This window comes from Erpetoichthys calabaricus, chromosome 1 (genome assembly GCF_900747795.2).
Source record: "Erpetoichthys calabaricus chromosome 1, fErpCal1.3, whole genome shotgun sequence".
In the NCBI taxonomy this organism is placed as follows: Eukaryota; Metazoa; Chordata; class Cladistia; order Polypteriformes; family Polypteridae; genus Erpetoichthys; species Erpetoichthys calabaricus.
This window is the reverse complement of record NC_041394.2, coordinates 106017667-106041933: the sequence shown is the minus strand read 5'-3', so window position 1 is coordinate 106041933 and position 24267 is coordinate 106017667. Positions and strand designations below refer to the sequence as shown.

General features: G+C 37.0%; 1 protein-coding gene across 1 annotated transcript in view; it reads left to right on the top strand.

Moving 5' to 3' along the window:
* Nucleotides 1-337: 337 nt before the first annotated feature.
* Nucleotides 338-24267, top strand: part of LOC114647671 (glutamic acid-rich protein-like) — a 792149-nt gene continuing 768219 nt past the window's right edge. The window contains exon 1 of the mRNA XM_051919342.1: nucleotides 338-344. The gene's annotated coding sequence lies outside the window, so the exon portion shown is untranslated. The remainder of the gene's footprint in view (nucleotides 345-24267) is intronic.

Below are 24267 nucleotides of genomic sequence, written 5' to 3'. Positions count from 1 at the left end.
AACTTGGGCTTACAGTATGTATAAGTAAGATCTTTGATGAAACAGTGGCCTGTCCAGGGCAGTCTTCTGCTTTGTTTTTGACACTGCTATGATAAGCTGTAGCCCCCTGTGACCCTGATTTGGACTTGGAGTGAGTTTTAGAATGTTATATTATGAGTTGCTTTACAAAAAAGAGGAATGAAGACGATACCAGCAGGGACATCTGAATAAAAGGTGCTGGTACAAAAAAACAGCAACAATATTATAGTGCAACTCTTTGATGTGGTCATTAATCATTGGATGGATGCTGTCTCTTGTGCTTGGCAATTTCCAGTTGTGTGACCCTAGAGTAAGTGCTTGGTGAAGTTGTATTTAGTATTAATGAATTGCCCCTGGGATATTTGATTTGTCAGCACTGACTTCATTTTCCCTTCATATGTAGATGCACAGCTGTGTATGAAATTACATTCTGGATGAACATCAATACAAACAAGCTCACCACCTGCCTGATGGCATTAGTCAATGGATATCTGCCAGCTTCTTCACCTGAATACAAACAAAAGTGAACAGCTTTTGTGAGATCTTCAGTTCATCTCTAAAAGCTTCAGTCCTTATCCCAGTTGACATAGCCTGTAAGATTTTCCCGTCATCCATCTTCACCAGTCTTTAGGTTATGGATGACAGCACTATTTGCTTTGAAAGTTAAATATCTGCAGCACTCAGGCGGTCTTTGTACATTACTGTAGGCTGTTAGCTGGATTATTGTAATTCATTTTTTAGCAATCTTCCTGCTGGAAATGTCAAAAGAATACAACAGATTCAAGATGCTACTGAAAAGGTTCTTAGGCGGACCAAGCGTAATGAACCCATTCTCCACATTCTCCTAAGGCTGGCTTCACTACACTATATTGGCTTTTAAAGCTGTTAATTTTTGAAACAGAGAATACCTGTCATTGTTTCTTGGCTGATACCAATTTGCTAGACATCTGTGATGCTCCGACTCTGCCACCCTCATTTTTGCAAAGCAACACCCTGAGAATGTCCAGGTAGCTTTATGGCGCCTACTCTTTGAAACTCTTCCTAGAGTTCTGTTTGGTAACATACTTATTTCACTCTTAAAATCACATCTCTACTCTCTTGCTCTTAAATTGGCTATTCCTGGAGCTATAGCTGCCTCGCAGTTAGGAGATCCGGGTTCGCTTCCTGGATCCTCCCTGCGAGGAGTTTGCATGTTTTCCCCGTGTCTGTGTGGGTTTCCTCTGGGTGCTCCGGTTTCCTCCCACAGTCCAAAGACATGCAGGTTAGGTGCATTGACGATCCTAAATTGTCCTTAGTGTGTGCTTCGTGTGTGTGTGTGTGTCTTGTGGTGGGCTGGCACCCTGCCCAGGATTTGTTCCTGCCTTGTGCCCTGTGTTGGCTGGGATTGGTTCCAGCAAACCACCGTGACCCTGTAGTTAGGATATAGTGGGTTGGATAATGGACAGAGCTATAGCCTCTTCTGAAGTGTTTATGATTTCTCTAAATTGTCATCTCATACAATCACTCTTGCATTAGTTCACTGTTATTGATGATCTGCCATTGTTCTTGATATTTTTAAATGCACTCTTAATTATTGTGCTTTGTAAAATTTTTGTGATGATGTGTTCTGCAAAAGGTGCTTTGTAATATTTGCTGGATATTCACATGGAACCGTAGGCTTCATGGATTCTTCTTTTCTGACTTTCCAGATATTGAAAGAAGGTTTGTGAAATGCCCTTCGCTAGCTTAGTCTTCTCCCGAACTCACATCCGTAACCGCCTGCTCACCAGCCCTCAGTCGGAGTAAAAATCACAAGTGACTTAGCCTCTGTTTCTATAGCAGTCATTCATCTATTCTCAGTGTAGGTGGAGGCATCACGGCCCTGCATTTCTAATACATTCCCTGCCTAACTGGGCTAGAGTCTTTCATTACTTTCCATTTATAGGTAGACATATATTCAATTTATTTAGACTTTGCCAAAACTGTATCTTCCGTGGCTTTGGTGAAATGTCAATATTCCTGTCGGTTCTAAAAAGCTGGATGATAAATGTTTCATCCTTAAATAACTTTTTTATGGAGTGGTGAGAAATTGGCAACTTGAGGGATAATTATTTTTCTCTGCAACACTTTCCAGGGATACTGTTATAAAGTTTAATGTGTTCAGTTTGGAAGCAAGATTCAGATTCAGTGTGTCAGCTTGAATGATTCCTAAAGCACCCTAATTAACCTAAAAATTCAGAAGTCTGCCTGTCTTTCATATCTGTATGTTTTAATGTAGTAAAAGATACTCAGCCAAACATTTTGATAAGTTGTTTGGTTTTAGGATTTTAGCAGCCCTGGGGCAAATAGTTCTTGCAAAGTTACACTGTGCTGAAATTGCACCTCTGCTTGTTGAAATAAGCTTCAAAACGTGGGTGATCCACTTTTCCAAAAGGAATGTTTGTACTCTGTCAGTGCCTCAATTGCAGTAAATCATAAATGACGCCATCCTATCACGCTATGCTCTCTTTCCACTTTAATTTTGTCTTTCACTGTGTGCTCACTTGCACTGCCACTTAATTTGCTTTTGTGATTCAAATGTTCTGCATTTGGCCTAAGGATACAACTGTTATCTGGGGCAAAATCATTTAAGTTCGTCAGCACACACGGCAACATTCATTCTTATTTTAGTCAAGTTAAATAAAAAATAGATCTTTACAATTGTGTGTGAATTTTCACAAATATTTACCCATATTATTTTTTTCTTTATTACAGCTGGTCATGTGTCTGTATGAATTATCAGTTAATTGTTGAACACACTGGAGTTTCAAGGAGATCTTGAAGAAGGCTGATGAAATGCATCTTGTCAAGAAACCTGATAAGAGTTTGAAGTCAGTTTCTTGAAGATGTGAGGAAATAATTTTTATAATATATGTTTGAGCGAGTAAAAGCAATCTTAATGACATTACTTAGCTAAATATGGCACAAAATATTGTAATTTGTATGTCTGCCCAGACACCTGTACATGTTTCATTTAAATTCCATCCAAATGTATTTTCAACAAAGTCAACCAAACCAAATAGCTGTGTAGGTGAATGAATAAAAAAAATGTTAAAGTTTAAGTTTTGTACAGCACTGACTTTCCAAAGTCATCTAAAGTTCAGGAGTGTTAACAAATGTTGTCATACTTGGAAGCAAGGAAAGCAGCAATATGAGCCTTTTGTGCCTAAAATGTTTTCTTAAACATGTTGATAAGGAAACTTAACCTACAGTATCTGTTCTAAATTTGTCCCTTGCTTTTCCCAAATCTCAGGCTCAGTGAAGCAAATCAGTTGCATATATTTTCTAAGCCAGATGTATTTTACAAGTTCAGTAAATCTTAAAATATTTTTAGTGTTGTGCAATAAAGAGGCAAGTCATCTGCTATTCAGTTCCTTGGGCTCTTCTAGAGTGTTTTCTGCTAAATTAAATTTTTAGTTTGCTTGTCATTGACATTCTTTTCACTGTAATGTGACAGCACTAAACCAGGTGTTAAAGCACCAAGTAAATGACTTCACGATTGCATGATTGTACAGTACAAACATGTGTATGTATATACTGTAGGTATACGCTGTATATTTTATTCCTGGTCATGCCAGGAATAGTTTACCAGTTAATTGTTGGGGAGTGAGCCAGGCAACCCAGTTTAATGTTAATAAAACAGAAGTATTGTTGCTAGCAAACAAAAGAAAAGTCCAGCCTCTAAATAACAGCAAAACAAAAAGCACTTCAGGAACAAAACAGATCATGGCATCAGGCAGCTTGGGAGTTCCTTCTGCTTCCACATCTTTAGTTGGACTGAGACATGACACTCCAGGCATGCCCCCTTTTATTCATTCCTGACAGGATGGGGCACAACCTTCTCTGTTCTCTGCAGATGGCATCACTTGCCTCGCTGGGGCTCAGCCCTCTCAGTATTGCAGATAAAACAGAGAGAACAGATAGTGACAGCGCCTCCTCTGGGTTTGGGGTGGCATCGTTTACCTTACTTAAGCCCTAACAGTTTCCCAAAGTCGCACATACGTTAATATATATATATATATATATATATATATGTTATATGTTATTATATTATATATTAAGATCTGTCTTTTGATTTGTCAATAAATATCCACATTAAAAATGAATAGAGGGGTGAAATTGGTGATTTATGTGAAGAAAGAATGACCATCACTAAACAAAGGAGGCGGATTAAGACGCCATCTGTCCCCACCACCTATCCGCAGCTTACAATGGCATCATCTTGGGGCTTCCCTGGGTATTTCACCATGAATACGTTTCTTCTATTATGTGATTGGTCATCTTTGAGCTTGACCTTAGACATGATTGATCATCAACGCTTTAAATACTCAGGATAAGCAATTTGCATCAAGAACTGAGGAAGCTGCTTTTTTAAGCAGTGAAACATTTTTAAAAAGAGAAGTTGATTTTCACGGGAATTTATTATTTTTAATTTTTTTTAATCTTTTCTAGTCTGCTTACACTTTCCTCCTATTGTCTGTAGAATTCTGACAAAACAAAGGGATGTTTCAAAGACAAAATAAATTGTTATATGGGCAGTTTTTATTACATAATGTATTCTGTTTCGTAAGCCACAATTATGCACTCTGTGTACTAAGACTGAGGGAGTCTCCTTTATTAGCAATTACATTTTTTACTTTTTATTTTTCTTGTGTTAAGTTTTTATGGTTATAATTCACATTTACTTGTTTGACCTTCACTTACTTCATTATATCCTTCAGTTAGAGTGGGATAATGGGTGAAAGGTGAAAAAATGATGCAGGTCAGTCAGTCAATGCAGGTTAGTATGATATGTATATACAGTACATAATGAGCCTAATAGTAGTAGTTTGGCTTTAAATTGAGGGTGTATGTGATTTGTTTTCAATGCCTTACATGTAGATGCATCTTGTAAAAGTGAGTATTGTCTAAACTCACACTACTAATGACTGATGCGGGAATTGGTCTCCCTTTGCCAATTTTCCCTGATGTACAGGGAAAGATTTTTTGCTATATTTTTAAATAAAAAAGCACCTCATTTGAACCTCATGTTTTCATGACCTGTGCAGTTTTTTAAAAACTTTTATTTGGGCTCTTCTACAGTGTTTTCTACTAAATTAAATTTTTAGTTTGCTTGTCATTGTCATTCTTTTCACTGTAATGTGACAGCACTAAACCAGGTGTTAAAGCACCAAGTAAATGACTTTAAGATTGCATGATTGTACAGACATGTGTATGTATATACTGTAGGTATACGCTGTAAATTTTATTGCTGGTCAAGCAAGGAATAGTTTACCAGTCATGGAATCGACAATAATTGTTGGAGAGCTAGCCAGGCAACCCAGTTTAATGTTAATAAAACAGAAGTATTGCTGGCAAACAAAAGAAAAGTCAGCAATTCTAGCCTCTAAATAGCAGTAAAACAAAAAGCACTTCATGAACAAAACAGATCATGGCATCAGACAGCTTGGGAGTTCCTTCTCCTTCCATATCTTTAGTTAGACTGAGATCTGACACTCCAGGCATGCCCCCTTTTATTCGTTCCTGACAGGAAGGGGCATGGCCTTCTCTGGTCTCTGTAGATGTTGTCACTTGTTTTCCTTTGCTTTGAATTTATTTGATCATTTATTTTTATTGTTATGATATTGATGTTGAATTGCTGCCATTTTGTGGTTTTGCATCTTTATCACCACCATTTTGTGCCATACCTGCATGGCCAGTAGCCATGCCGCTTTCCATCGCCACACGTCTTGCTGGTCAAGTGATGAAGAAGTCACATGACACATGTCATTACCCTCCATCTATAAAACCAATAACTCATTACTCATTGGCCAAGATTTGGATTCTTTTTGTTAAAAACACAACTAATCTAACAACAGTTAGGAGAAAACAAAACAAGTTCATTTCAGGATCTTTGGTTATCAACTCTGGCTTTGCTGATTCATTCCCCTGGCTTTCTAAACCCCTTCCTGTTTAACGATTACAATTTGGGGTGCTCCTGTAATTTTTCTGTTTTCCCGGCTACCTTTGTGCAATTGCCCTTTTCCATTTGGAAAAATACGTTGAAACTTTGTTGACTTGAAAGCAAAAATGATTTCTGTTAATGACTTAACTGTCACGATTGCCCTGGCTCAAAAATAATTGTTTAGCATAGGAAATTTGTAACGAAGTTGCAAAGATTCAGGAAACAAATTACTTAGCAATGCTTTAGTCATAATTTTGGTTTATGCATGTATTTTTTTATATTAGAAGTCTAATCAAAACTCAAATATAGGAACACACCAAAGTCTGTAAACTATCAAAATAGAGTTGACTGTAAACAATGATACAGCATACTGGAAAAATAAAAAGGCATTTTATCTTTTAGCTGAGACTTTCCATTGTCTCCACATGCATTCACAAAGACCTGATAAAATGGTGAGTTCTTCAACTGAATATAAATAAAATAGCCCCTATAACATCACAAACTAGTCACATAACAGTGACACTATCAGATCAGGATATGAACACCAGAACACAAACAAAAAAGCAAAAAGATGAAAACTATGATATATGCATGCCACTAAACACAAGAAAAAGTGATAAAATGCACTTTGACGTCTGCAGATCCAGAAACTGATGAAATGTGTTAGCACTGAAGGCTCAAACTGATGAATAACTTGTATTGGGTAACCAAGTCCTCAGCACTCAGCACAGTGAAACTAACATTTAGCAGGATGATAGTCAATAGCTGAGCACATAGACAACCTAAAATAAGACAAATTAGAGATACAAATTGTCCTAATGTGTCCTTGAACTGAATAGAGAAGGATATACGAATGTGCGGAAAAAGCATTAACATGTGTCAGAGGGGTTCTCCTTAGTTATTCCTATATACAAAAACATAAATAATACTCCAATGAAAATTTCAAAATCAGAGCCATTCTGTCAAGACAGACAGTAATATAATTATGCATGTATGTATCAAAAAAGCCAAGGTTTTTGGTACCAATTGGTAAAAAAACCTCAGATACTTCTTTCTGGTGCCACACCTATGAGTGTTGTTAGATGGTAAGCTGATACTGACCTTAAGAGTAGGTATGTGTAGTTTAGAAAATTAATAAATGATAAAATTCCATAACTTGTTAGTCATTGTGAGACTATTTTCATTTGAGACTCTGCAAATAGAACTGCCCCCTAGCACGATTTGCCCCCAGCTATATATGCATCTGCATGTGAAGAATTTATTGCACATCATCTTCTCTTTTCACCAGATAAGCAAGAAAGAGAAATTTTAGGAATATAATTTTCAGTTGTTAAGGCACACAATAAAATAACAAGACAGTACTGATTTAATGAAAAACTTTGTGTACCTTACAAGTTAGATCTTATGTTTGCTCTTCACATATCCTGCTTAGCATATGGTAAAAAAGACAACGCATGTTTTACACATTAGAATAAAGGTCACATAATAATTATGAATTACTCACGAAGAGTTCAAATACTAAAGAATCTGGGATAGAATAACTCATTCTTCTTTTTGGCATGTCTGGCAATCATCGTACCTAATCAGTCTTTACAGATTATTGCATTGACTTACTTGTTTGACATTCACATTTCCGACTGTTAGGCTGTTGATCTCTACATTACATAAATATTTTTAAAATCATGAAAATTATTGTAGTATCAAATATTTTAAGTAAATATTTAGAGTTAAAAATTCAGAATCTTAAAGCATATGTTTATTTTAAATGTAGGCTTTCTTTGTCTTTAACTTCAATGTTTAGTAATAGTTACTCTAAAACCTCCTTAGAAAACATCAGTGCCTTTGTCATGGATATGTATTAGACATGTTATCATGTTGCAGCACCTATGCCTGCCTGACAGGTACAGATATGGCATTAGATTAGATTAAATTATAATTAAAGGTACAAAATTGATTTTTTTCTGAGCCATGGGAAACACATAAGAAAATAATAATAGTGAGTCACATGAGAATTGCAACAAACAGATTGGATTCTTTTGTTCATATTCCATTATTTTACACTGACTTGACTCTATTAAAATGATTGTAGTCAGGTGCACTGCCCACCAGATCATGGACATGCATAGGACAGATCCAGTGATTGAACAAGCCAAAGGTGTTGATGGAGACAAAAAGCACAGAACAGATCTATTCAGACTCGCCTTTATATAAAGCACTGTCTCACTAACTACAGTTGTTCCATTAAGAAAGACATGAATGGGCATTAAGATACTCATAAGTCCCCGGCAGGTTTGTTTGCAATTGGGGTCTATCCTTTCATTCACTAGTACTATATCAATAAAATGTGTGTAGAGACCAAATATTTAACTGTTGTTTCCTTGTTGGCACTGTAACATGATTAATTTGACACAGACACGTCAAAAAGAGTTGGGGAAATTGCCCCGTAATAATGTCTGTTGGACTTGATGGAAAATGAATGAAAGTGGATCAAAAAGCAAAGCATTTGACAACATACAGTACTGAGATGGAGATATTTATACAGAAAATGGCAACAGGATGTGATATGGCAGGAAATTACACTAAACCTGTAGGCTGGAAATGATGTCATCGTGGCAGAAACTGAAAGTGATGTCATCACGAATAAGCCAGAAGTGATGTCATCATGGCGGGACCGGAGGTGACATCATCACTAGGAGACAGAAGTGATGTCATCATGGCAGGACCAGTATCATTGCTAGTAGCTGGAAGTGACATCATTACGGTGGGACTGAAAAGTGACGTCATCTTTTGGAGCCGAAAACGGAATTGATGTCGAGTGGCCATTTTGAGAATCCGGAAGTGGTGGAGGTAAGTGCATGGAGATATTATTTGTCTTCTTTGGATCTGGTAAAAGAGAGAGAGAGAGATGTTAGTACTCAAAATCAACCCTTCATCTTGTGGTAGATCACTCACCTTAGGACTTACTTTGTAGTTTGACTGTGAGACTTAAAACTTCATTCTAGAAATGACAAAGACATCTGGACTAACATGTTTTTTAAGTGTTATGTAGGGAAAAGTATGCATTGCGGCTTTTTACCTTAATGTTCAGTGGTAATAATGAAAACGGATGATTTGAGGTAAACAACCAGAGTGTTCAGTATGAGATAAGCATTCATACTCCAGCATTGAAGTATGGACACAAAAGGGTAACATTTACTTCTGAGCTGCTGGACAGAGCTCATGTTCTTCTGTATGTAGCTCTTTTAAAAAAGACTCCACACAGGTAACTGTAAAGCTAAGCTAAGTGCCTGTGTAGGTAACTGGCCATCAGAGGTGGATAGACAAATGTGAAAAATGTGAGTATGGCTATACATTTTAAATTATTTATTCAGCAAAAAAATATCAATTTCAACTGTGTTTTGTCATTTTATGTACCCAGCTTCTTGAAATATCTTGGTTTGCTTTTCACAAATACATAAATGAAGCTATTTTAGGCTGTGCAGCACCACCACTCTGTAAACTTTTTTTTTAGTTAAAACAATACATGCAAATTAGAAGCTGCATATAAAAAAAAACTCATTTTTATGTGAACTTAAGCTGCTTGTATTTGGATACTTATGGTCTGTGAGGCAGGGCAGTAGGGACAAACTTTAGTGTAGGCAAAAAGACACAGACACCACTTGGCACCCAAAAAATGCATGCCAGTTATATTGTTACCTAGCAGGGAGGTACTGAGGCAAGAATTCAGACGAAGATGGGGATTTGTGATGTAAGCAGAAGATTGTTTGATGCTTGAGCTCCCTGTTTCAGATGGTAGGTAAGTGAGAAAGCCACCCCACCTTAGAGTTAGAGGAAAGCCATTTCATATTTATGAATACTGGGGTACATACTGTAGATTAAGCTCTTGAGCGTGTCTTTACTGCTTCTGCCTTTTTCTCCCTTGTGTATTTTTGACTGAATATGATGTTCTTTTTGGTAATCTTTATTTCAGGGTATGTTGGTACACTGCCATTATGAGCACTAGGGTCTGTGTTCTCTAGCAAAACAGTAGAGATGGGATGGCTAGGTGAAAACTGGAAACAAAAGAAGGGATTTGACAGAAAACCAAAGCTCAACTGTGACATCAATTAAAACAGAATAGCAAGAAAAAGTATGAATAGGCTATACAAAAAATCTCAATATAGTTGGCTTTTACAACAGCATTCTGATCTGAATTAGACTGCTAAATAATTATTGTGTTTCTGTGCCAGTCAGGCATAATTCATAATGAACATCATTTTTTTTAGAAACCTGGCACTAGATCTCTTTGGATCATAGGTCATTGGTAGTAGTCATGTTACCAGTTGTGGTCACTTTGATAAAATGAAGTGCTAAGATGTTCACTGATCACAGCGTGGTGACCTCTAAGCTCAGCCACTAGAAGTGTCAACTAATGTAGATATACCCAGCTGACCAGGCAACACAGCTCCATTTTAAAAATTGAATTTCGTTACTGAACACTTTTCCACGGTTTTAGTTTTAGTACTTTCTTTACAATCATTTCTTTTTTTCAGTAAAATTATAGGTGTGTTAAGTGACTTGCATAGGGAAGTGCAGTTTTTCAGTGGTAGGGATTCAGTTTATAATCTTAAAATTCAAAATTTAGAGTTTTGGCTATTAGGCCACATTGCCTGCCTGTAATATCTAGTTATTCTATAAAGCATTTGTTATCTACTGAAAAGCATTTTGTATATCTATTAGAAACTACATTAAAGGGAAACAAATGACTCAATTTTGCTTTGCGACTCTAAAATGTATATCCAACAGCAAAGAAACTTCACTTTGGCTGATTAAATATATATTTTCTTATTCTATAATTTGCTTCATGCTTACACTTTAGAATGAAAAAAATATCTTTACTTAGGCTCAGCTAATGCACCAACATGTCGACAAAAAAGGCTTCTTCTATAGAAATCCTTGTATTGCAAGTCAATGCCCTCCTCCACACCATGTGTAGGAGTTTGTGTTAAACCACTGAATGAGCTAGTATCTAATCACGAGCCTTTATTAATAGCCTGTGGAGAGTTTTATAACACTGTCTATTTCTGTCTACTTTTGTCTGCCAAAGAATGACCACAGTCATTCACACCTACTCATATAAGGGCTTTTTATAGAGCACTTTTTTGTGTGCCCACAAAGGTAAGATGGCTTTAATCTTCAAAACAGAATTTATTTATTTTTATGATCAGATTTTATTAATAGAATTAAAAGGAAACAGAGCACCTGAGACATTTTTGATCAGATATTATTAACTTTTTCATTCTGAAAGCTTCTTATCACTAAGAAATAAATGAATTGGCAAAATCAAGGCATTTACAATATTATAATTAAAGACAGTTCTCTCCATACCTGTTCAGTGACCATTTTTTGTGTGTTCACTGCCCTTCTACATGCCGACCTTCTTAAATCAGCTTTTACAAGATTTAAAGTGACCTTATTCTAACCTCAGGTCACAGTGCTAACAAACCTAAAACACCATCTTTTCACTGTTCCACTTCAATAATTATTGATGCAATGGTATCTTTCTTAAATTTGGGTTTTGTTTTGTACAGTATGCTGCCAAGATAGATTCCAGCTGTTCTTGTGTATCTAATGCAAAAATACGATCCATCCTCATCACACCCAAAGCAAATCTTAGCATCTTTAACTCTACTACCTCCAGCTTTGTCTCCTGCTTTCTGGTCAGTGCCACTGTCTCCAACCCATATAACATAGCTGGTCTCGCTACCGTCCTGTAGACCTACCCTTTCACTCTTGCTGATACCCGTCTGTCACAAATTACTCCTGACACTCTTCTCCACCCATTCCACCCTGTCTACACTCTCTTTTTCACCTCTCTTCCACAATCCCCATTACTCTGTACTGTTGATCCCAAGTATTTAAACTCATCCACCTTCTCCAACTCTACTCCCTGCATTCTCACCATTCCACTGACCTCCCTCTCATTTACACACATGTATTCTGTCTTGTTCCTACTGACTTTCATTCCTCTCCTCTCTAGAGCATATCTCCACCTCTCCAGGGTCTCCTCAATCTGTTCTCTACTCATGCTACAGATCACAATGTCATTAGCAAACATCATAGTCCATAAGGACTATGGCTTAACTGTATTAAAAACATTTAAATCATTCCATTTATGTAGCATTGCATAATATAATATGCTTTCTATCTACACCAAATATAAAACCTTATACTATTTCTACTTAATAATCATTTTATCAAATTCTCACAATTATCAATGTCGGTTTTGTATTAATATGTGGGCCTCAAATGGTCAGAAAAGCTAATGAAACGTGCAGTGTATTGAATTCTTCACACATAACTTCTTCTTGTTTCCTTTTCTGAAATGAATAAAGACAAAGTTATATGTTGTTTTTCAAATGATTTATCTAATTGTAGGACTTGGTAAGGACTAAATGATTATTACTTATGTCCTGATATGTAAAACCAGAAAACTGAATGAGGGTGTATCTACTTTTTCACTTTACTGCATTTATTAGTTTAATTTGTTTGGTGATTATGAAATGTCAAGCAACATATGAGTTAAATTTTACTGTTTCTGTGAGAAACTAACTTGTATATATCATTGCAAGACCAAAATATTAAAACGTCCATTAATAAACATTTTAGTGCATGTGTACATTCCATGTGTTTGCAAACATAACATTTTCTATAGTAATATTTTCCCAGTGGAATTGTCCAAGAGTTGATTTTAATAAAAAAATGCAAGTATTAAATATGGCTAAATGTAATCACAGGTCCCTCATAAAAAATATGAATGTACCTTTGGCATTTATTTTTATATGAGGCTTGAGCATTCATGTGGTGTGAGCATTTGTTTTCATTTAAATTTATTCACAAAATAATAACATAAATAACATTTTTGTTTTATTGCAGGGAAGTTTCAAATGCCATACAGAAACAGAAATATTGAAAAGGAAATAATTTGAACGTTTTAGTAAAGTCAGAAGAAATTTCAAATTCTACATATTCATTCAGAGTTCCAGGGTCAGATTTATAAAGCGTATTGTCACACACGTGTGTTTAGGAGACAGCTAAAGGGCTTAAATACAGGTAGTTCCATGCCAGACCAGGGGGGGGCGGAGTGCACTAATTTTCCCTCTCGATCTTTTGCAGACCATTCTAGGGAAATCCCACCCAGCTCTGGGGCAGCCAATGACGTCACTTCTGGTTCCGGTCGGGATGACATCACTTCCGCTACTGGCCTTTAAAGCTGCCATCTTGCTACCTGGAAGTCAGTTCTGTTTTGGACTCAATTGAATGAACATGTCTCTGTTCTTTAATAGCTTTTGCAGCCATAATCGATTAAATGGGTGGCTGCCCCAAACCTTCTCGATGTCTTTTGGTCGTTTTCTGACAGTATATACACACGAAAATATGCGTATGCAATGTTCCTTGCCAAAGCTGGAATTTATACAAGAAAACTTGACAGGAAAACTTGCATATATTTATTGCATCTCTGACCCATCTGTACACAACATTTTGGAGAAACTTGATCAAGTAGGAAAATGCAGCCAAAACAACTAAATGACGACACACACATAGTAATTAGTATCGCCGTACTTTTATTATAATGTGCACTGACATGACAAATGTATTAAACCTCAAATGTGATGAACATCATGTACAGACTCTCTTTTATTTCCTCTTTAAGCGGGCCAATGCTGTGTATATGCAGTGAAAAATTTTTTGGTTTTTCATCATTTTATATCGGTCTCATGTTGTCACCTCTCAGGATTAGGAACCAATGTAGTCATGTACTGTCAATTATTTCATTGAGTAAAAGGACAGGTGTGATTCACTTCCTGCATAAAGAAGCGATACATCTCATACCCTATTAATAATAATAATAATAATAATACATTTTATTTGAAAGCACCTTTCAAGATACCCAAGGACACTGTATATCAATACAAAATATTAAAACACGTTAAACATTCCTATACATATAGTTAATTAGCAAAATCAACAAAAAGCAACACTAAAAAGATACATTTTAAGTTTACATGAGGTACAAATACAAAGCTCCAAAGGCAGGGCATTCCATAACCATGGGCCTGAAGCATGAAGAGTTCTGTCACCCATAGTACACAATCTGCACAGTGGGACACGGTTAACAGCATAGAATTGGAAGAGTGAAGTGAGCGTGATAGATATATGGGTTCAATAAAGAAAAAAGAAAGATGGGGCAAGACAATAAAGGACCTTAAAAACCAAGAGGAGAAGTTTATGTTGAATGCAAAAAAAAGGATGGGTAGTAATTTTTGAAGTGTGGGCATGAAATGCTCCCAAGGTTTTAAGTGTGCAACAACCCTTGCCACTGAGTTTTGGACATACTGTAGCAGGCTCCAATGCATTGCAATGATCAAGTTGTGATGTGACAAAAACATGGATAAGAGACGTGGTTTCTGTATCCAAAAGAAAAAGACACAACCTTGAAATTTGCTTAAGATGGAAAAAGGCTACCTTGTTGATATTATTAATATATGGTACTAAGGAGAGTATAGGATCTAAAAATACTCCAAGAGTTTTAACCTATGCAAACAGAGATGAAGAAAAGCCTGTGATTTTTAATGAAAAATTGTCAATTTCCCTTAAAAATCCTAGAGAACAAATATTAATGCTTCGGTTTTTTCACTATTTAGTCTAAGAATGTTTTCAAACAACCAGAGTTTTATATCGGCCAAACAGGCAGCCAGTGCAGAAGGAGGTAAAGTCCTGTGTGTAAATAAAGTGGTGTGTCATCAGTATAATAGTGAAACCATCTTATATTGTGACCAAGAGGAAGCATATCAATAATAAAGAGCAGGGAGCCAAGAATTGATACCTGAGGGACACCATGAAACAAATAAAACAGAACAGACTTAACAATTGGCAAGAAACTGCTGTCAGTCCTTAACGTGTGTTTTAAACCACGCAAGAGCACTTACAGTAAAGTTTACTAAGGAACGGAAGATTGGAAATAGAAAGTTTTTTAAAGTACACAGGGTTAAGTTCAGGTTATTTAAGGACCGGTGTAACAACAGTCATCTTAAGGCTGGAAGGAATTAATCCGGTAAAAAAAAAGATGTGTAACAGTTTGTCTCAGTTGCTTTGGACAAATCTTCAATTGGAAATGGTACTTCTGATAACCACATAGGAAAACCTAAACACCCTTAAGTCAGTTTCTCACAACAGAATGTCATTTCACATTGTTTTTACAAATGATTTAGATTCAGTTTATATGGGATTAGGTAATAATCACTTTGAATTAGGCCAAAAATCAGTTTTATTAGTCATGTTGCCAAAATGAATTATACAATTTTCATTTGATTAGTTTTTCTCTGCAAAACATTTAGACATGTGTGCATGGTGTAAATCACCACATACAAAAACTGTTAATTCAGTTGTCAGAAAGGTGAAATGTAAAGGAAATAGTTTAAAATTAATTGGATAAAAAAACCTGTCCAAATGTAGGAGGCATGGTCAGAATAGACTAAGACTATTAGTCTTATATGGGAGACATGGAATAAGCTACCAAGTAGAGTGGTAGATAGTAAGACTTTAGGGACTTTCAAAACTATACTTAATGTTATTTTAGAAGAATTAAGTGGATAGGACTGACAGGCTTTGTTGGGCTGAATGGCCTGTTCTCGTCTAATGTAGATTGTTCTAATGTTCTAAAAAGGTAGAATATGGACAAAATTCTGACTGAACAATTGAACCTTTTTTGAACGCGTTGGATGCCCACATTGAGTTGTCACATTCAATATTTAATTTAACCACGAACACATGAGGTTAAACAGTTGGTTCTTTTATCCTTGCTTCATCTGCCAGAAAACTGTAATTACGGAGCCATCTGAGATGAGCTTACTTGTGATCGAATTGTTGCTGCAGAAGAGGACGCTACTTCATTTAAAGCTAGAAAGCAAGTATCTGTAAAACAAAAATGCATTCACAGAAAACCCCTACTACAAAAGCAGTGAAGGGATGGTTACAACAGTAAGTGTATTATAAATGAGAAGGGTCAGGCCAGGAGAAGTGGCAGTGCCCTGCCAGGAATGCAGTGTCGCACATGTACGATAAAGGATCACTACAGTAAAGCTTGCAGATTAGCCACGGCTGTGCATGTTGTAGAATCTAACAATCCTCAGCATAGTGGACACTGGAGAATAACCATGGACAATTGTGATGTATCACAGAAACCATAAAGTTAAATTTAAAATTGACACTGGTTCTGAAGAATTCCACAGCATATTTATGAAGATATTACCAAATCAAACAGCCCATGCAATCTCACTTAAGCCCAAAAGCTCTTTATGGTCCAGATGGTGCACCACTCTCTGTTCTTGTGGTGACAAGTGTGCTACTTATTAAAATATGATTTTGAAGTTCAGGTGGACATTTATATAGTTAAATGAATACACACTGCTTTACTGGGTAGACCAACAATAGTTAAGTTGAAACTTGTGTCCAGACTGGAGAGCACTGCCATTAAAGTTGCTAAAGGAAACTTAATCTTAGCTGTGAAATGATTTGGGAATGGTGTACCAGTTATACGCCATGAAGCTGGGACCAAAGGCAAAACTCCTCTTCCTTACTAGATGCAGATGAAGAGCAATAACGCCGTTCGGCAAAGTGAGAGAGGAACTTGCTCCATGGACTGCCTATGTGTCACATCCAAAGTGGATGAGCCAACAGATTGGTATCCACAAAGAATGGGATGGTACATATTTGTGTTGATCTCACCAAACTTAACCAAACAGTTTGAAAAGACAAATACGCTCTACCCTCAGAGGAACAGACACTTGGCATGCTTGCTGGGGAGCAGATGTTCTGAAAAATGGAAACATTGAAATGTTTGAAGTTAGGACACTGCTATTGCTGTTTTCTTGAATGTTGTCAATGAAATTGTGTTCTCCCCCTAGCCACTGCCCTGTGCTATCACAATAACCCCTGCCAAAAACTCACCAGACCTGCACATGTGATATATCTGCAGGCACGTCCTAGCTCGAGTATTGCATTACCACTAATCCACCTCCCTATAACCTGGTTCCTTCACTAATCCGATATTAGTGTTCGATTGGAAATAAAATTTTGACTTTGGTATCAATACCCTCTTTCGGACATAAGTACTAATACCAAATCAGGTTGTATGGGTGCTACATGATTAATGTCATCATAAATGTATTTTGGCCCTGTGTTGGCTGGGATTGGCTCCAGCAGACCCCCGTGACCCTGTATTTGGATTCAGCGGGTTGGAAAATGGATGGATGGATAAATGTATTTTGTGCTTTTGAGTCCCGTCTTTCATAGCGTTGTCCTGTTTACATGGTCTATGTGTCTATATACAGTAAATATGCTCCCCTGAAATCAAAGGGGGAAGGATAACACCGTGAAGCCGTGGTCTCTCATGAAAATTTGTCCTGTCAATCCCATCATCTTCATCTGGGACATTCACTATTTAGACAGGAGGTCAAAAAGAAGAAGAAGAAAAAAAAACTGTTTTACTATACCGCCAAATCATTGCAGAGCCACGAGAAAGCAGCGATCCAGATCATTTACCCCTTTTTCAACTTGCCACTTTCAACACCTGACAACTTCACCTTTGCAACACAAAACCCCAGGGTCCTGGCCTATGCCAACGTACCGAGGATAAGCATGGTGAGACTGTTTCTTGTTGTTTGGGGACAATTTTCCAGCTGAACAAGGTTCACAAACATTATTTGTTTTCCATTTAATCTTCTGGACTTTTATGTGAATTTCATGTTTTCTGTGTGTCTCATTGATTTCCTGTTCAGTGTGGGGTCAAGGGAGGGTTTGTGTTATATATTACCTCTTTTGCTGCACCTTTTTATTATTGCATTCCGCCGGTCACTTTTCCGTGTTGAGTGTTATGTTAGGGCTGGTTGGGGTGGGACATATATATTGTTTGGAGTTTGTTTCATTTCTTTCTTTATTAATATATACTCACTTTATTATTTTACATATTGCTTGTCTTTTGGCTTATCTTTGATCATTGATTGGGAAAGTTTATTTGGAAGAAGTACGGCTTGTCAAGTTTAACGTCCTCAGCTTGCCAGGCCATGGATCTTGGCAGTGTAGCTGGCAGTTAGAGAGAGTGAGTCGGCCGTTACAAGGTTCCGAAGCAACTGGGTTCCACATAAAGTTGTGGATGCGGTGAAGCAATACACAATGTTTAGAGATGTTTAGAGTTTAGAGTCCCCTGGAGTCCCCTCCAAATTGTACCATGCACAACATTGAAGTAATAAATCCCAGTGTCCCCGTGAAACTGCAACTGCTTTGAAGCAATAAGGGGGCTGGGTCACCAATGTATTCTAGATCGCTTAAAAGCAATAAAAGGGTGGAGTGCAGCCAGTGAACTCCTGATCGCAACATAATTCACAACACCGTATCACTTTTCACATCCTCCTCCCAGGTGCAATGCCATGGTGCTGCGCCAAAGGAAAGTCATGGTCACTTCATAGCAATGAGCAGTGGGTGTAACTTGGGGGGGCGATTGAGAAAAAACCTGACATTTACTTCCAGTTCCAAAAATACCAAAATGCTGACACTGTACTGTTTTTAATTTTGGGTTTTACGGTACCTTCTCAGTACAGGTACATTATTTCATGAAAATCTCATTTCCTTTTTCTTTTAATGTTTCTGTTTCCTTTATTATCCAACTTGTACTTATTTACATGATATTTTACAGGCAGGATGATGTGTTTAGCTACTGTTTAGAGGTGATCCTTCTGTGATCCAACAGTTTCACTAATCTAGCTCTCCTCAGGTCAAAGTGGTGCCGAATTCATAGGATTTCATGATGCTCTAATTGTTACAAACTTCTTTAGGCACCGTAATAGTATTGTCACATTTAATTTAATTATGCACTTCTATTGCATTTTGTGTTTTATATTAGTTCAATATACTACATTATTGTTATCACCATAAATAACAAATCATTGTTGACAAATACTAACCTTATGATAAGTATAACTGTTATGATCAAACTTCATACAGTGAAGTCATAGGATGAGAAATTGGATTTTGGTAAATATAAAACAAGTAACATAATGTTTAGGATAATGAACAATAAATATGCAATTAAGGTATTATTCTGTATGGTTTAAACATAAATGGCCCTGTCCACAATCCCACGATCCTGCTCAGGATAAGTGGGCTTAGAAAATGGTATGATTTAAACATAAACCTTTTCACCAATAACACCTAGATGCTTTGAAAGTTGAAAGCAAACGTTATTGAAATATTTCATTAATCTGTTCTCTTATTGAACCCACTTATTCTGAGTAACAAGGTGTCTCATACTTTTTTTACATTAATTTAATGAAATGATTCATAAAAATGTTAATGTGGTAACCCATGAGAGACTACTCATCATAATAGAGCAGACAGGAATTAAGGGGAGAGAATGCAGATTGGTATTGAATGGACCCAAGAGAAGAACACACTGGCTTTTGTTTTGAAAAATCTTTTTCTAAATTAACTAAAGTCACAAGGGCAGTCCTGCAGGGCTCCATGCTACTTTAATTTTACATAAATTGTTTTAGAAGTAGAAAGCGATAAAGCTCATTTAATAGTTGACCACTTGTGGTAAAGAGAAAATGGTAGAAACATAGATATCTGCAATGCCATTCTTGTCTTTGGGGTAGTGGAGAGGTGGGGGAATCTGAGTTTAGGTCACAGCTACTCTTCCAGGTCATTTATTTTCAGAACAGTATGTCACTACTGAATATGTGTCCCCTGCCCAATTCACACCACACATGTGCAGAACGTGTGTATACTATATTACACTTTATCAAATTGCTCAATCAGTTTTGCACATGCATGAAAACTTTATATCATACACACAAATGTGTAGTCCCTAACCTATCTGTACACGCTGGATAAGCACCCCCTGCACCCATTAAATTTGTTCCTGTAAATGGCACATTATGCTGACACATTTAACATACAGTCCATTAGTTAAATATGTGCATAACACTATATTAGGAAAACTCAGACACCAATCAGTCCTCTTCTCACATATTTACTAAGCAAAATGAATTATGGTGCAATCATTTGATTCGATCAACAGTGTACCTGCTTTGTGAAGGCTTCTTTGCATCTGTTCTGTTGAACAGATAGTATCAACTTACAACTTAGTTTTGCTATTTTTTGCCTATTAATTTTATATTTTTGTCTTCAGTCTTATACTTAGCTACCAGCCTGTGCTTTTGTCCGTCTTCCTCTTTTCTGTTCAGCTACCTGTTTGAACCTGGTTTCCTCTGGTGTCCATCTTGATTTGAACTTTCACTTTGTATAGCCCAGGCAACCAAAAGTGATACAAGAGCACAGTCATCAGCACTCACAGGAGTTTTTAAGCACATTTTGCTCTATTTCTTTTACATTTTCTTTGTATATGTTTTTCCAATAACTGTCTCATATACTATATCAGTGACAACCTGGCCATGGCCTGAATAAAGCAAGTTCTATAATGTTTTTTGATACTATAGGGTGTCATTTTGAGTATAAAGCAGCATTGCTCTGGGTATTCAAAGATAAACTGTTTGTTTAAAGCATTTTTGTGCTAAAAAAAAGATAAAATGCTGCAAATAAAGGAGAACAAATAACAGATACGAATTTACAGTTTTGTTGGGGTAAACAAAAATAAATCAAATGGTGGGAAAATGTCAGTTTCAGAGAGTTTGAATTTTTAAATCTTGTCAGACAAAAGGAACTTGAAGGCATAAGAGTTTAGAGCATAGAAACTAGTATTTTGAAATGAAAGAAGCGGCAGGGTTTAGAAAGGAAAAGAAAATTCTGGTGTTTAGAAAGATAGACTTACAGTGCTTTAGGAAATTAACTGAACTTTTAATGTTTAAAACATCAAATCATTACCAAGCTCAGGGACCTTCGGCTGAGCACTTCATTGTGCAGCTGAATTTTTTTTTACCTTTCTGACAGGCAGACCCCTGGTGGTTCAAGTGGGTGGCTGCACCTCAGCAGTCCCTCACTCTTAATGCAGGGGCTCCACAGGACTGTGTTCTGAGCCCTCTGCTGTACTCCCTCTACATGTTTGACTTCACAGCTGTACACGACTCAAAGATCATTGTCATGTTTGCTCATGATACAGCGGTGGTAGACCTGCTTTCTAACAACAATGAACAGGTTTACCTTAATGAAGTGGACAGTCTGCCACACTTGTGTCAGGACAACAATCTTCTACTGAATGTCAGCAAGATAAAGGAGCTGATTGTGGATTTTGGAAGGAAACAGTACATACACTATGCCCCCTCAGTATTAAAAGCACTCAGGCACATATGGTGGACAGTTTCAGATAACTCTATGTCCACATCACAGAACTTGACCTGGTCCAAGCAATCAACACCTTGGTGAAAAAGGCACAGCAATGTCTGTATCACCTCCGAAGCCTCAGGGATTTCAGGCTGCTCTCCCAGATACTAAAGAACATCTATACATCAACCATTGAAAGTATTCTGACAGAAAGTATCACCGTCTGGCTTGGGAACCGCAAGGAGCAGGAACGCAAAGCACAGCAGAGAGTGATACAGTCAGATGAACGCATCACAGGATGTGCACTTACTAACCTTAAAGACATCCACACTAAGCAATATCAAATCAGGGCAAAATAAATTATCTGTGACACTAGCCATCCCTACAATAGCCTCTTTTTTGTCGCGCAGTCAGATAAACACTACCACTGCCTAAAGTCCAATTCAGAGACTGAGTAGGAGCTTTTCCCAGAGTCCATCCACGTGTTAAATAAGGAAATACATGATGTCCTATTGATAACTCTTTCAGATTAAGTTTTTAAGTCTATTTAGTTATTAATTTTCTAACCTGCTTAATCCAGACCAGGGTTGAGGGAGCCTATTCCAGCTAGCATAGAGCACAAGGCAGGAACAAACCCTGGACAGGGTGCCAGTCCGCCTAAGGGCAAACACACACACATTAAACTGTCTAGCTTCTAGGTTACCTTACTTTAACCCCTCAATGAGCAGAAAAGTGTCCATGAAATCATAGAAATAATGATCAGGCCTCTTCCTTTTTCTTCTAGAATAACTTCTTTGATGCAAACAAACACAACTTTAAACCTGGGACTTTCATCAAGGCTACTCTTTTATCCATCAATAGGTGTTTCCCGCAGCTCCACCCGCATAGTAGTGAAACAGGAGAAACTTTAAAAATACAATAAACAAAAAGGTATCTCTAGCTAAAACACAAAGGTAGACCCACTCCTGACCTCACACTTCCATATCGCTCCTGCAAGCGAACTGTGATTCTTAGCATGATGAGAGAAGTCGCAAAATCAACAGGAATGTTCAAGCAAATTCTAGAAAAAAACCCGATCTAAATACGTTAAGTAGTTCTCTCGTTCGCTAGCTAAGCAGATGTAAGATATGTCCCGAGGCTGGCACATGAGTGAGACGGGCCTCATCCCCCTCCCCCTCCCCTTGGCCCGTTGCATCTCTTTTAGATTTGCGCAAATAATTCGACACCACAGACATACAGGCAGACAGACGTTGGATTTTATATATATAGAGATTGAGGCATGATAGTCAAGGGCCTCCTCACTATCTTTTTATCTCATGCTTTTTAATCTCTCTCTTCTGCCTTTAACACAGTGAACCAGCAGTGCCCCCAAACTAATCGCACACTCTCTAGTTGACTAGCAAATAATAATTCCTTCATGGCCAGGTTGAGTGGCACAGAGACTAGATGTTATCTGTAGATAAACTCTGAAGTAAAATGAATTACCAGTGAATCCTTAATGTCAAATAACTTTGATTAAAACGCGAAGCAAATTCTAAAAAAATCAAAGCAGATTTTTTTTTTAAACCCCAAACATTTAATTTGGTTGGAACCAAAACTTTTAATTGGGGCAAGAGTCAAAGTGAAATTATCAAAATTAATTGCACAGTTTGTGTTTTGATCCTTTGAGTTTTCAAACATATACTGTATACAAAACAATATATTTAAATTCTTATTCTTTTTCAGTAAGTTGATTTAGATTTTTTTACAGCCGTCTAGAATTTTTTTAAAGCATTATAATTTTTGCTTTTTCTCATTGTTCCAAGTATAGATTTTCATTGTATTCTAAATTCTTCCTAAATGTTTTGCTTGCACTTCATACAGAAATATTCAGACTTTTGGTGGCTATTCAAACGATTTCTGCCATTTTGTTCAGTTTATAGTTGTGTTGTGCTTTGACATCCCCAGAGTCATGGTGTTGATGTCACCAGGACACTACGAGCATTTGTGATGTCTCGTCAAAGTGGCACTTGCTTGAAGACCTCTATGGGTGCTGTTACTGTAAACTCAAAGCATTGTTCCAAAAAGTAAAAGAAAAAAAAATTTTGTCATGTTCAAAAACCATTAATTTGCAGACTCATATTTGAAAATGAAAACTCTTTTTGTCTTGTCCTCAAAAATAAAACAGATATTGATTCTAGCTTAGATGTCCAATAGTTGTTTTGTGTCTCTTAAGCTGGTCATGTCCCAGAGTATGGCTGTGCTGTATTCTTGCCATGTTTAATATTTCTATATGTGCTGTCCACTTAAGATGGCCATTCAGCTACAGCTATCATACACTTGCCCAACAAGTCAAACCCAAGATGATATTTTTCCTGTTTTGGTTTTTTTTTTCAATTAGCAAACTAAAGGGTTGCTGTCTATATCTGTATAGGAATATGTCAAAAAGTCTTGCTTCTGTCTTTTTTGTGTTGATTTTTAGTGTTAATAACGTGATTCTCCAGACTGAGTAGGAGCACCGGGAAAACTTTATTGCAATATCTTTCACAAATTAGTATCCGTGTTGCTGCTGCAAGCCAACTTGTAACCCTAACTTGAAATATAGAGCCCAGATTCACAAAGTCCCCTTCATTAAAGCAAACTACACTTTATTTAATTGAATCAGGTTCAGAAGGCCAATGTCAAGCCCCTCTTAAACCTTTGAAATTCCACTCACCCACAAAAACAATCTAAGTCACATTACATAATGCATACATTTGTAAAGGTATATTGAAGAATGAATGAATGAAAAGGAAAAATCAAATCAATACAAATATATACGTATTTACCACCTCCATCCCACTCAAAATGCAATTCATTCCATATTGCTTTCCCCTCCAAAATAAGTTTGTATTCCAGGGATTGAAAGCAGTCACAGAACAATAATAGATTGTCAACTGTGGCATAAAAGTTCTGAATAAAGTAACTGCACGTGTCCATTCCAGAGAACAAGT